Raw genomic sequence first — 14555 nt, 5'->3', positions numbered from 1 at the left:
GAGCCAGCAGCTCTATTCCGCCGGGAGGGAGATCCCTGTCCGTCATTGAGCATGCAACATAACTCAGACGGGGGGTTCACCCTGCGACCGAAGGGAGCTGTGGGTCTGCTGCACCGGGAGGGGAGCCCCATCTGATGCAGAGTAGGCAAGATGACGCGACAGATGGAGGGACTCTCACTGCATCCGAAGGGAGCTGCGGCTCTGCTGCACCGGAAGGGAGAGTCCCCCTTGCGACTGTATATGAGGCGTGATTTGATGCATCGGATGGAGGGCTGTCACAACGACTGAAGGGGGCCTGTGGCTCTGCTGCACCGGGAGAGAGAACCCCATCCACCGCTGAGCGCGCAGCGCAACTCAATGGCAGACGAAAGGCTCACACTGCGACCGAAGGGAGCCACTGCCCTTCTGCACCGGAAGGGAGAGCCCTGTCCGAAGCTGAATAGGCGAGGAGATTGTAACCATGGCTGGAGGGCCCTTACTTTGACTGAAGAAAGCGTTTTTTCTTTTCTTTAAATGTCTGATGAACAACAACCAAGGGCCTCTATCTGATTTTGTGAGAGGCCCATTTTGAGCTACTTAAATTTAGGGCTGAAACGATTCCTCGAGTAACTTGAGTAACTCGATTACAAAAAATGATTGAGTCAAATTCCACTGCCTCGACGCCTCTTTTAATTTATTTTAAATCTCACGTCAGGTTCTTTCGCAAAGATTTTTTTTGTCATTGGATTAGAAGCGTGTCCATCTGACCCGTCCTTCTTAGTGTGACAGCCAATCATATATTGTCTTGGGCGGGGCCTATGCCCCGTTCTCCGGTTCTTCCATGTAATTAGCTTAATGTCCATGTGATTGTGTGTGTCCAAACTTCTGAGTTTAGTTTAAACGCTTTAATAAGCAAACTTAATTGTTTAAATATAGTGCATCCTACACACATCTAGTTTATATCAAAATTCTAGAAATCATTTACCCATCAAGTACCAAACTACATACTTCCCATAGTTGAGGTGGAAGTAAATAAGGATTTAGCCGTGATAAGTGTTTAACACAAAAAATTTACTTGAGAAATATAAAGCATGCATAATACAGAGAATACACATGTATGAGGCAACTTCTGGTGATTAGTTCCTATAACTGAGGTAGAAAACACCAAAGAATAGGCTGTAGAGGTGGGTAGTAACGAGTTACATTTACTTCGTTACATTTACTTGAGTAATATTTTGGGGTAACTAATACTTTTCGGAGTATATTTAAAGATGGGTACTTTATACTCTTACTTGAGTAAATTTTGGGGGGAAAATCTGTACTTTTACTTCGTTACCGTGGGCGACGCTGCTCTTGTTACTTTATCTTAATGTAATAAATGTTATAACTGCTTCAGTTTATTCCAAACGCGCCGTCTACTTTTCTCTGGGCAATGAGCGATGCCCATTCGCGAATGATTCATTCTTTTGAGTCAATTCTGTTCAAAGGCTTGATCAAACCAATTGGCAAACGAGCGAATTGGTTCATGAATCAGTTTGAATGAGTCGTTCAGTTCCCTGCCGCACGCGCTGAGCATCTGAAGCGGTTCACTCAGAGTTGTAACGTTTAACATCAGCAGCGTTGAAAACATGGCTATGGAACTGCATTGAATTGAAAGCAAATCTGCAAAGGCTATTATTTGCTTGCGATGGAGATCCTTATTAGATGAACACCGCGTGTGCTGTCTACTGTTTAACAGGTAATAACTTGGGCTACATTCGATTACAGTACACGATACCACTGTGACATTAGTTTGTTGTACGTGTGTGGCTTATAACAGAGGGAAGTCAAGTTGAATGCAGCTTCTTAAAGACAAAAAATAGCCGAAGATTTTATTAATTTTAATACAATCATACTGGTGCGAGTACGTTCAGCAAGTCATATCATCAGCTGCTAAATTCAGATTTGTGATCGCTTGCTGGCGCTGAGCCAGAGACAGACGCGTTTTTACAGCACTGCGCATTATAACCAATCACACATGATTCTTTTAAGCTTATTAAAGCATTGGCCAATCAGAGGTGTTCTGATGAGTCACCGCTAAAATGCCGGTGCTTCCTTCACTCGCTCGCTGACTGGAGACCTCTTTCTGGCAAATTCTCTCGTCAGAAACAACAAAGTGCAGATGTGTGTACGAATCTTTAATTAAGATATTGATTTCACAGTGTTAGCAGTTTCAGTGATTTTTAATGGGAGTTTCTGAGAGTGATTGAAATCTAGACTGTCAGTGAAAATGATCTTTAGTAATGTAAATGTTATTTGCTCTCTTTCTGAACAATGAAAGATTAGTAGCAATATTTATATCACATTAACTTTCAATGTTAAATTCACATTTAATATAAAGTCAGTCGTATTAAAAATATGTTATGGCATGACATCTATATCTGTTACTTAAGTAAACAGACAAGCTTTTATAATAAATTACATAAATTGGAGTAAAGGCTGATGAAATATATACATTTATACACACACACACACATTACATACATTTTATCTATATATCTAAATAAAAATAGGCTCAGTATATATGACCCAAAGTAACTAGTAACTAACTACTTGAGTAGATTTTTTATCCGATACTCTTTTACTCTTACTCAAGTAACTATTCAAGACTAGTACTTTTACTTTTACTTGAGTAAATATTTCTAGAAGTACTTTTACTTTTACTTGAGTACAGTTTTTGGGTACTCTACCCACCTCTGATGAAAGTTAAACACACAGAAATAATTCCACAGGTTATATAAAACATACATATTACTTAAGAAATGTGTGAGGTAAATACTTGTAATCAATTCAGATTATTGGAAGCAATTTTGAGACCGTTGTTTGTATTAAACCACAAGTGGGTTAGATTTCAGTCTGTTGGTTTTGGGAGACAAAGTCTATGTTTTAAGGGTTTTGGTGATCCTGGGCCAAAGGAATTCCTTAGCATCCTTCCTAATTCCTGATAAGGCAGGAGATTTATTCATGGGGGTCACCACAGGGTTCCTGGTCATTTGGTCTTAAGTTTGGGGAACAAAGAGAAATCTTTTCCTGCTGTCCTGACGTCGCTGATATGAGATTAGACAGACACGAGAAGGAAAAGGGGGATGACATCTCCTTTAGCCATCTTGCGACCATGAATGTGTTTTATGACACACTAATGGTTCGATGGGGAATCGTTCTGAACTGTGGAATGCAGTGTTGGTTTCTTTACTGAAATGGACTGTTCAAGGATAATCCTACACTTAGGACTACAGAAATATGGTATTTTGCAACATGATGCCTTTTTTTAGATTAAACTACCCAACAGTATTTTTACTAGGCAACTTTAAATTTAATAACATTGAACATATTTAAATGTAAACTGCAACATACACAGTAGTGCAGAAGTAATTTTAATGTAAAACAATCCTGACAAATTATTTTTTGTTTACTCTCAATACCTTAAGTATATTAGAGTAGGTAAGAGAATACTTTTACATTTAGGACAGATCAGCCAAAAAATGCAAATTCTGTGATCCTTTGCTCACCCTTAAGTTGTTCCAGGTTTGTTATTTTCATTTTTGGGGTTTTTAACATGACTAGTAGATTTTCCCCAATATGGTATTTGTAGTTACTAAAAGTAGTTTACTTAAGTATCTCAATATTTCTTGTAATCACGTTGCCATAGTGCTAAACAATTTTCCTTTTCCTTCTTTCTCTAAATCAGAGCAGACCCCTGTACTGCAGGATAAAGCTGAAAGTCGCAGCACTGGACAGGGGTTTAATGGTTTAGGGCTGAGCAGAGAGGCCCTGACAGTGCTGCAGGATCTTCTGAGAAGTGACTGCCAACAGTGATGGGTGCCACAATCCAGACCCTGATGTTTCTCTTCTGTCTGCCAGTGGTACATCATACAGATGGTCTCCAGAGTGTTTGATATGTGCCTCGTTCCACTGTCACTGTATTGTCCTCTGAGTCACTGAGGAGCTGCTGGCCATTAACCAAGAGATTGACCTTCTGAAGACCCCAGAACACATGGAGGCAGCGCTGGGCTCAAACTGATGTTTTCCTGATGTTAATCCTAAACTATGCTGTAAATGGTTGTAAAAAGTACTTTCAATTATATTGCAATTTGTTTTAATGTGTAAAAAATATTTATAGGATGAGAAAAGAAAAGAATGTTTTGTGAAAAAATTTATAAGCTGCATTAAACAAAACAACATACATACACTGTAAAAAATAATCCTGTAAAAAAACCGTAAAATACTGGCAGCTGTGGTTGCCATTATCATACTGTTAAAATACGGTGTGTTACTGTTTTTGAAATTAACAGCTAAATACCATTTTGACAACTACAGTATAAAACTAATTTTACAGCCTGGTATTTAACAGCTATATGCTGTAGTTGTCAAAACAGTATCTAGCTGTTTATTTCAAAAACAGTAACACACCGTATTTTTACTGTATGATAATGGCAACCACAGCTGCCAGTAGTTAACTTTTTTTTTACAGTATTATTTTTTACAATGACACCCCAATAATTTAAATTCTAAATGCTATTATAACCCTGCACATTATTTTTGTCATGGATTACAAAAAAGGAATAAAGCCAAGTTAGGATTTTTTTAATTATTCTGATACAACACCAGATAAACCAAAACAGGCAAATAAAAAAATACTAGTCAAGTAACATTCAGTGCATACAAATAAGCACCCATCAAAATGCAAAAATTACTTAAGAAAAAGCAAACAAATACAAAATATATAGAATTGACTTACCTCTATATAAAATACAAATCTAGTGTCAAATGAGGCTTTAGCAAACATTATCCCAAAAACAGTTGCACTAAAACAAAGTAATTATTTAAAATAAATAATAATAAATAAAAAAAAACTCTTAAATCAGGCTTTAAAAAACACCAGCCCTTTTTAATATCTAAACAACTCTGTATAAACAAAATATAACACCAGACGACCATGTTTCTGAAAACAAACTGCATGAGTGGGGAGTGTCAGCTACATTTTAAATGAATTGCCACTCAAAGTCCATAAGTCTTTTTAAAAGATTTGATACTTTGGTAGTGACGGTTATGGTCTTCTTTCTGCACGGTTTTCCCAGATTTTTTGGACATCACCTTTCCCCTTGCAGCCTTGGTCCCCTTTTCTGGATTAATTCCAACAAAACGTCTGAAAAATAAGAGGATAATATCTTCAGTGAACAATGATTTAAAAGGAATAGTTCAACCCAAACAATAATTTATCCCATAATTTACTCACCCTCAAACCATAAGTGTATATGGCTTTCTTCTTCCAGCCATAATGCATAACATCTTTCCCAGTTTTGTAAAGTTTTTGAAGCTCCAATAAACGCATCAATAAAGCATAAAAGTAATCGATATGTATCCAGTGGGGTTAATAAATGTCTAATAAGAAAAGCCATGCCTTTTTTTTAAAAAGATATCTGTATTTTATAAATTTATAAATATAATCACTGGCATCTGGCATGATCGTATGAGTGTTCATGATTGAGTTGAGTTCTGGCGGAAGGGTGACCTCTGACCTGACGCATGACGTAGGACGAATGGCGAAGACGTAGCGAAAGCTTAGGTTTGAAGTGACGAATGCGTCACATCTACATCCATTGTTGGTGCGCAAAAAGCAGAAACTTGAATACCGGCGCGATAGCGAGAGATTTTACGGTAGTTCACGTTGACTAAAACACACAAGAAAAAGCGTTTTGGAAAAAAACATTTTCGGCAATCACAGACATTCGCATTCGGACGGGATTAGATTTATCTTAGGACCGCCGAGTTTGACGAAAAACAGTAGGTCATTTGCTCTGGAATTTTTACAGAGGTCTTGTGAGAAAAAGACAGACATGGCAGATTCGAACAGGATTAAAATCTCAAAGTACATCTGTGAAACTAGTCCAGTCCAAATAGGGCTTAAGACGTTTTGAAAGAAAAGGACTTTGATATAAGATTTCATATGTTGGGTCAGAAGTCATTCTTCTGCCGGAACTCGACTCCTTATCTGGAACTTGCGTACGGCTGTTTCTGGAAGCCAGTGATTATAGTTGATAAAAGCTATAAACATGGATATTTTTTGTACAAAAAAACCATCGCATCACTTCATTAACCCCCTGGAGTCGTATGGATTTTATGATGGATGGATGTGGTTTTTGGAGCTTCAAAAACTCGGGATCTATTCAATGCCATTGCAAAGCTGGGAAGCCAGTATATTATTTTCTCTTTATAACTCCGACTGTGTTCGGCTCAAAGAAGAAAGTAATATACATCTAAGATGGCTTGAGGATTCCATTGTCACCATACTAATACTAATATATTAATTAGAAATAAATAAAATAAGTCCAAACTTGTTACCTTTGAAGGAATTCTAGTGTGGATGCTGTTTCCTCTTGGTACTGCAAATTAAAAATGTAATACGAAGAGAACAATGCAGCAAGTCCAGAAAGAAAAGTTGGCTGCACACCCTCGCAGATTATTCGGCCTTCGAGGCTGATCATCCATCGTTTCATCCATTGGCCCGGATTATCACCTGGACCATAAAGGAATGGATAAATTAATGTTTTTTCTATGATCTCTGGAGAGTTTGGTGTAGAAAAGGTAGTTAGAAATTAGTACATTATTTTATAACCTGAAAAAATGCACACAATGTCATGTCTTACAAGATAACAAAACCTACAATATCTCTATAAAAATAAAAAAAGGAAAAGGAAAGGTTGTTTTAGTCTGTTTTTAACTTTTAACTCCGGTGCAAGATGAACCTCGGGTGTAGTAACACATTGGTACCAAGTCGAATGTTCTCTGGGATTTGTTTTCATTAAAATCGAATGTAAAGAGTTTTATCTCTAAAAACTGATTAGCTTATAACGCTATGTATGCTAAGTAAAAAGAAATAAAGTAAATACCACTAAAAAGGCTCAAAATAGCCTTACACTAATGTGATGTTATTAGTACATTAGTTTAAGAACTACATTACCCAGCATGCCACAGGAGGCGGGGCATGCACGGAAGCGGCAATGTAGTTGGTGGCATGGAGTTGTAAGGATGCATGTTGTGAAGTAAAGAGAGTGAGATGTTCAATCACGTCTCGTCTGCTTATTATATGATTAAGCAAACAACACATGGTGTCAGAAGTGGCCGTGAGCAGTTACGGAGAGAAGAATTACCACGGATGAGTCACGGAAAAAGGGAAAATAGGACGGAAAAAATTCCCGGTCGCGTGAGTGTAAAGGGTTAATAATGCAACATGCTAACCGAGTTTGCTAATCTTGCTGATAATTGGAAGCGTTTTAAACAAAGATTTAATATATATTTAGCAGCAAGCGGAGCAGGGGGTGATGATGAAAAATTGAAAGCTCACATCCTTTTGCATGTTATGGGAGAAGATGCTTTGGATATATATAATAGCTTTCAGCTGGATGAAGCTAATCTGACTTTAGCAGAGCTAATTGCAAAGTTTGAAGAGTACTTTGTGCCTAGTCAGAACGTGACATTTGAGAGGTACAAGTTTTTTACCCATGACCAAAAGCAAGGAGTACCTTTTGATCAGTACTTAGCAGAGCTTCACACACTAAGCAAAACATGTGAATTTGGCACCCTGAGAGATTCAATAGTAAGAGATAGGATCGTTTGTGGCACAGTGGACAATACACTCAGAGAAAGACTGCTCAGAGAGACTGGACTTACACTAGATAAGTGTGTCACAATGTGCAGAGCAGCAGAAACCACTCGAGCACAAGCTAAAGAGCTTCGGAGAGGTGAAACAACAGTGCATGCAGTAAATAAAGAATGGAAGAAAAAGAAAACATTTACCAAATAAAAAAGATCAAAAAGAGAAATCTGCAGAGTTCAAATGTGGTAAATGTGGAGGCAGCCACAAGCCAAAATCATGTCCTGCATTTGGAAAATCCTGTAACAACTGTGGAAAGAGCAATCACTACGCAAGATGTTGCAAATCAGCTTCTAAGCAGAAAGTCTACGCAGTTGATGAGGAATTGAAGAAGAGGATGATGAGGAGTTCATTGTGGACGTGGTGCAGGCTCGTACAACTAAAAAAGAGGAATGGATTGTGCCAATTGAGGTGAATGAGACATTAATACCATTCAAGTTAGATACAGGCGCCCATGTAAACCTTCTATCTTTTGAAGATTACAAAACATTGACTGTGAAAAGCAAAATTCATCCTATAAAAACAAAAGTGACAGGATACACTGGAGAACGCGTTCCTGTCAGAGGCGGATGCTTCTCAACCTTCAAACACAGAGGCCAGCAGATAAGAGCATTGCTACTGATTGTGGATACGAATGCACAACCAATCCTGGCACTCAAGGCATGCACAAAGCTCAATCTGGTAAAAAGAGTGTTTGTAGTGACATCATCAGATACTGCAAATGATCATGACTCACTCATGGAGGAGTATAAGGACTGTTTCGAAGGACTTGGATGTCTACCAGGGGTGCACAAAATATGTGTGGATAAAAGTGTATCTCCTGTTGTGCATCCTTGTAGGAAAATCCCTTTTGCATTGTGTGGAAGACTGAAAGAGGAACTAGTGCGCATGGAAAAATTAGAGGTGATCAAGAAAATAGATGAGCCAACTGAATGGGTCAGCTCGCTGGTTGTTCTGCAAAAGAAAACAGGTGCTCTGAGAACGTGCTTGGACCCAAGGGACTTAAACAGAGCAATTAAAAGAGAACACTTTAAGTTACCAACAAGAGAAGAAATCATGGCACAGTTTGCTGGAGCTAAATGGTTCAGTAAACTAGACGCTTCGTCAGGTTTCTGGCAGCTAAGGCTGGACGAGGAGAGTTCGAAGCTGTGCACATTTAACACACCTGAGGGCAGGTACAGGTTTCTTTGTCTGCCATATGGTATCTTATCAGCGCCTGAAGTCTACCATAAGACGATTCACACGATCTTCGAGCACATACCAGGAGTAGAGACAATGGTGGATGACATCATAGTCTGGGGGTCGACTCGAGAAGAACACGACGAAAGACTGAGAAAAGTGCTAGACAAGACAAGGGAAGTGAATCTGAAGCTTAACAAAGATAAATGTGAGTTTGGAGTGAAAACACTTACCTTTGTGGGAGATGTTGTCAGTGAAGAGGGGGTGAAGCCAGACCCAAGAAAAACGTCAGCAATCAACAACATGGAAAGACCAAACAACAAATATGAGGTCAGACGTTTTCTCGGTATGGTCACCTATCTGGCCAAGTTTTCCCACAGCTGTCAGCGCAGTCAGCACCCCTAAGGAGTCTTCTTGAACAAAAGAATGAATGGATCTGGTCCCACGAGCAGGAACAATGCTTTGTCAAACTGAAAGAGATTCTGACACAGGAGCCAGTGTTAAAGTCTTATGACCCAGAGAAAAGAACAAGGATCTCAGCAGATGTGTCACAGTACGGCCTGGGAGCGGTGCTGCTGCAGCAACATGTTTGGAAATTCAAGACTACTGGAACTGTAGAGCAGACCTCACCGTGGTGGAAGACATAGTGTTGAAGGGGAGCAAGTTTGTAATTCCATCATCACTACGTAAAGAAATGTTCCAAAAGATACATGAAGGCCACCTCGGAGAAGTCAAGTGTAAACGACGGACGAGGGAAGTAATGTACTGGCCGAGAATAAACCAGGATATTAGCCAGACAACTGCGTCATGTGAACTTTGTCACATTCACAGGCCAAAACAACAAGCAGAGCCGCTGATGACTCATCCAGTGCCCCACAGACCTTACTACAAGGTGTGAACTGACCTGTTTGACTGTGATGGAAAGAGCTACATAGTTGTCACTGACTTCTTTTCAAACTATCCAGAAGTTGGAGTGCTGCAGTCAACATCAAGTAAGGCAGTCATCAGCTACCTCAAGACTGTCTTTGCCAGACATGGTGTTCCATGTGAACTGTTTTCGAAAACAGTAAAAAAATATGATGAAAAAAGCGCAGGTCAGAGATGACTTTCAGAAAAGCTTACTGATTTATAGGAGTGCACAGTTACAGAACGGATTATCACCAGCACAAATGTTGATGGGTAGACGCATTTGCTCTAACCTACCAATAAATGAGGACTTGCTTATGCCCAAAAGTGCACACAAAGTCAGAAAAGTAAAGGAAGAACAAAAACTGAAACAAAAACAGCTGTATGATCGAACGGCAAAACAACTGCCAATGCTGAAACCTGGAGACATGGTGCGTCTCAGGGACATCTCTACAGGCAAGTGGAGACAAAAGGGGCAGGTGGAAGAGGAAGTTGCTCCACGGTCCTATAGGATCCAGACTGAGAATGGATTGTCTCTGAGGAGGAACCGCGCGGACCTTCAACTACAGCCGAAGGAAAAGGACATTACAGCTCAGGAGATGGTTCAGCAGGACACAACTGAAACTACAGAGCTAACTGACAGTGCTCTGACAGCAGCGTCTGCATCACCAGCTGCTGCAACACCTTCCAAACTGTCGAAATCACCAGCTGCTGAAAGACAGGCTAGACCTAAGAGACATGTTCAGCCACCTAAGAGGCTGATTGAGAGTTGCTAAAGTCTCTTTAGTTTGTTTTTCTGAAAAAAAAAAAAAAAACGGAATGTTGACATGTTTCTAAGTTTGGTTATGATGCTTAGAAAGGTTGCACTTTATTGTTGTATAAATATATATATATATATAGTGTTTAAGAAAAGTTGTTTCCAAGTAAATATAATTTAAGAACACTTTAACATGGCTATGTTTGCAAGGGTAAATATTATTTCTTTATAGGGGGAAAGATGTGATGTTATTAGTACATTAGTTTAAGAACTACATTACCCAGCATGCCACAGGAGGCGGGGCATGCGCGGAAGCGGCAATGTAGTTGGTGGCACGGAGTTGTAAGGATGCATGTTGTGAAGTAAAGAGAGTGAGATGTTCAATCACGTCTCGTCTGCTTATTATATGATTAAGCAAACAACACAACTAACACGGTAGCATAATAATAACATAAAAGTTCTCTATACTTCGGTTTGTATGTAGGGACCCTCATTATGCTACCTTGTTAGTGTAGGGGCTATTTTGAGCCTTGTTAGTGGTATTAACTAGCGATTTCTTTTTACTTAGGATATGCCCCCATATACTGAGTTATAAGCTAAACTGTTGTAGAAGAGGAAAAAACTCTTTACATTCGATTTTAATGAAAACAAATCCCAGAGAACGGTCGACTCGGTACCAATGTGTTATTACACCCGAGGTTGATTTTGCGCAGGAGTTCTCCTTTAATGCTAAGCCAGCCTCCGAGAGGGAAAAAAAGTTTACAATACAATAAAGTGTAGTGATTTTGTTGTGAAGACTCAAACTTCTCTTTGATTAATAAAAATGTCCTCAAATTCAAACCAGCACAGTGTAATAAAACATGATTCAAAGACAGTAAACTCTAGAATGAAGCACTTAAATGTGAATCCTTTCATAATAGTAAAACTTGTGTGAGCCTTGTTTTAGTAAAATAAATTGCAGACATGTCTAATATGATATACTTACTTACCAAACGAGGACTCACAGGCAGGTTCCCCGTCTTTTCGAGGTCAGCAGGAGTGGCAGACATCTATTGTCAAAGATAACAATTTAAGACAACTGACTAATCTTAATGTGATACTTACTGATAACGTTGATAATATTCTACAGAGGTAAAGGGCTTTTTGTACTCAGAACAGGAATAGTTTATCCAAAATGATCATTCTCTTATCATTTATTCACCTTTATGTTGATTCAAACATATTCAAAAAAAAATATTATATTTTGATGGGAGTAAATGATGAGAGGACTATCATGTTTAGTTGAACCATTCCTATACAGGTGTTCGTTGTAGGAACTAAAGATAAACTTACATTTTCTTGAAGAATGAGTCCATCTTGCTTTTCCATGAAGAGAGCCATTAGGAGTTGAACAATTTGGTATGATGAATCAATGGGTTCATCTTTGGAAAGGATTGACTTGACTTCTGAGTTGGTAGGCTTGCTTTTAAAAAACTCTAAGATGCTCTTTCCACACTCCTCCATAGAAAGTTCAAGTGCATGTAGGATGTCAGTGAGCAGCTCAAAATGGGCAAACAGGTCTTTCTGAAAAAAGAGGTATGGCCACTTTTCCATCAACTCCGCAACAGAAGGTGCTGGCACACTATGTATTTGGCTCCATTGCAGGCAGAAAGTTGTCTCCATCAGTTTTTCTACCTCAGCTTTCTCAGCTCCCTTAATAACCAGTAACCCAGTCATAATAACCTCTCTAAACCTTATTGAAACCTTATCAACCAAAGATCCTTTAAGTTCAACTAAACTGACTGGTAGAACACCATCATTAAAATCTTCCCAAAGTCCAACCATTATAAAGGATATTGAATAAATATCAACCTTGTAAACGTATTGATGCATTTGCTGTCATCTCTTTGAATCCCTATGGCTAACGCAGGCTTGTAGTCATTTTCGGCAGGTCGTGTGGTTGCGAATTGCTCACAGTACTGAAATGTGCACTCAGAAAAAAAAAAATTTGCTCAGTGCTGAAAAGAATTAGAGGGAACATTGGTCACCAGCAGCTTAAATGATTAAAGACCAGTTGTACTAACACTGCACTAATTATCCCAGATATTCTAATCAGCAAATTATCCCCTCCATCTTCATATGGATAAAGGACTTCCTCACAAACTGTTAAGTTCGGCTCCCACCTCTCCTCCACCATCACGCTCAGCACCGGCTCTCCACAAGGCTCTCCATTGAGCCCTCTACTCTACTCCTTGTACACATATGACTGTACTCCCACTCATCCCACCAACACCATCATCAAATTTGCAGATGATACCACAGTGATTGAACTCATCTCAGGAGATGATGAATCAACCTACAGAGAAGTCCAGAGTGGTGCTCTGTAAATAACTCTGTCCCTGAACACCATTAAGACAAAAGAGCTCATTCTGGAATTCAGGAGGCTTCATACTGAACCAGCCCCACTCTACATCAATGGAAAAATGTGTCGAAAGGGTCCTCACCTTCAAATTCTTGGGAGTACACATATCCAGTGACATGTCTTGGTCTGCTAACACCTCAGCAACCATCAAACAGGCACAACAATGACTTTACTTCCTCAGTGTGCTCAGGAAGAACAACCTAGAGTGTAAGCTGCTGGTGTCCTTTTACAATTCTACCATAGAGAGTGTTTAAGTGTACTGCATTTAATGTTGTACTCCAGCTGCACTGCAGCAGACAAGAAAGCCCTCCAAAGAATAATCAACACAGCCCAAAGAATCACAGGCTGCTCACTACCCTCCCTGGAACCACTTAATTGGCTCTGTCTCGCTTTCCTCTCCACCTGGCGCCGTTGTCCTGTGGCTGCTTTCGCATCAACCAAGTGGATGCTGCACACTGGTGGTGTTTCAGGAGAGACCCCCTACATCAGGGGTAACCAACCCTGCTCCTGGCGATCAACTGTCCTGCAAAGTTTAACTCCAACCCTAATCAAACACAACTGCCTTTAATTTTTAAGTGAGCCTGAAGACCTTAATTAGTTGCTTCAGGTGTGTTTGATTAGGGTTGGAGCTAATCAAAAAAAAGAGACCCCCTTTTACGAGTCTCTGCACTCTTGCTGTTAGCTGAATAGAAGTCAAATGTTTATTTCTTTGCCCTAATTACAGCGGTTGAATGATATAGATGGAGAAACAAATAATAAGGGACACTTTTTTTTCAACAAAATATATGTTAGATGAGTTTGTAGTTGATAGTTTGAAGTCCTCGTCAATTGCATGCATCTGCTCCACAAGAGCAATGCATTCTCCATCTCAGCATCTTGTGGCATGCAGTGGGCGGAGATTCCATTCCAAACGCAGACAATTTATACATCTTTCTACACAAAATTTCTTAAATTCTCCTTTTTACTATGTTCTAGCCCACCAAACCAAACAGCTGAGAAAGTAAATTGATAGTATATTGGTTCCAGTGTTGGGGCAAGTTACTCTGAAAATGTAATCTGATTACTTCTTTTAAAAGTAATCATGTTACTGTCCTGATTAATTATTTCAAATTAAATTATTTACATTACTTTTTTCTCCATGAAATTTATGAAATCCCAGCATACAAACTCCTAATAAATATTTGTTATTACAGCATCAACATTCACAGAACAGTTATTCTTTACTAAAGCAAGCGGCTGCTGTGTGCATGGTTTATATGGTTTGGTGGAATGCCAGCAAAGAGCACTGCATTCATAATCTATAAAAGACATCTCAGTTCAGACATCTCACAAATCTGTTAACACACAATAAAAATATGCATAATGAATCTACATTTTCCTTACTTCAAACGAATATTTAATTTGTGGCTCATCATTAGCCTATTACTTTTAATAACAAAACATGCTAAAACAGTACGATGACAAATTCTCTCATATTAAACTTTGAACTTTTATTAATATAAGGAAAATGTTTTATCTACATTGTTACACAAAAAAATTAAAAGGTCTTTGGATTTTCTCTTTCTTTAAAACTATAGTAGTTTGTGGTTCATTGTTAGCCTATTAATTAAAACACATAAGCCATAAAATAGTACAATGGT

Source organism: Carassius carassius, chromosome 1 (assembly GCF_963082965.1).
Source record: "Carassius carassius chromosome 1, fCarCar2.1, whole genome shotgun sequence".
NCBI lineage: Eukaryota > Metazoa > Chordata > Actinopteri > Cypriniformes > Cyprinidae > Carassius > Carassius carassius.
Note: the sequence above shows the minus strand (reverse complement) of the source record.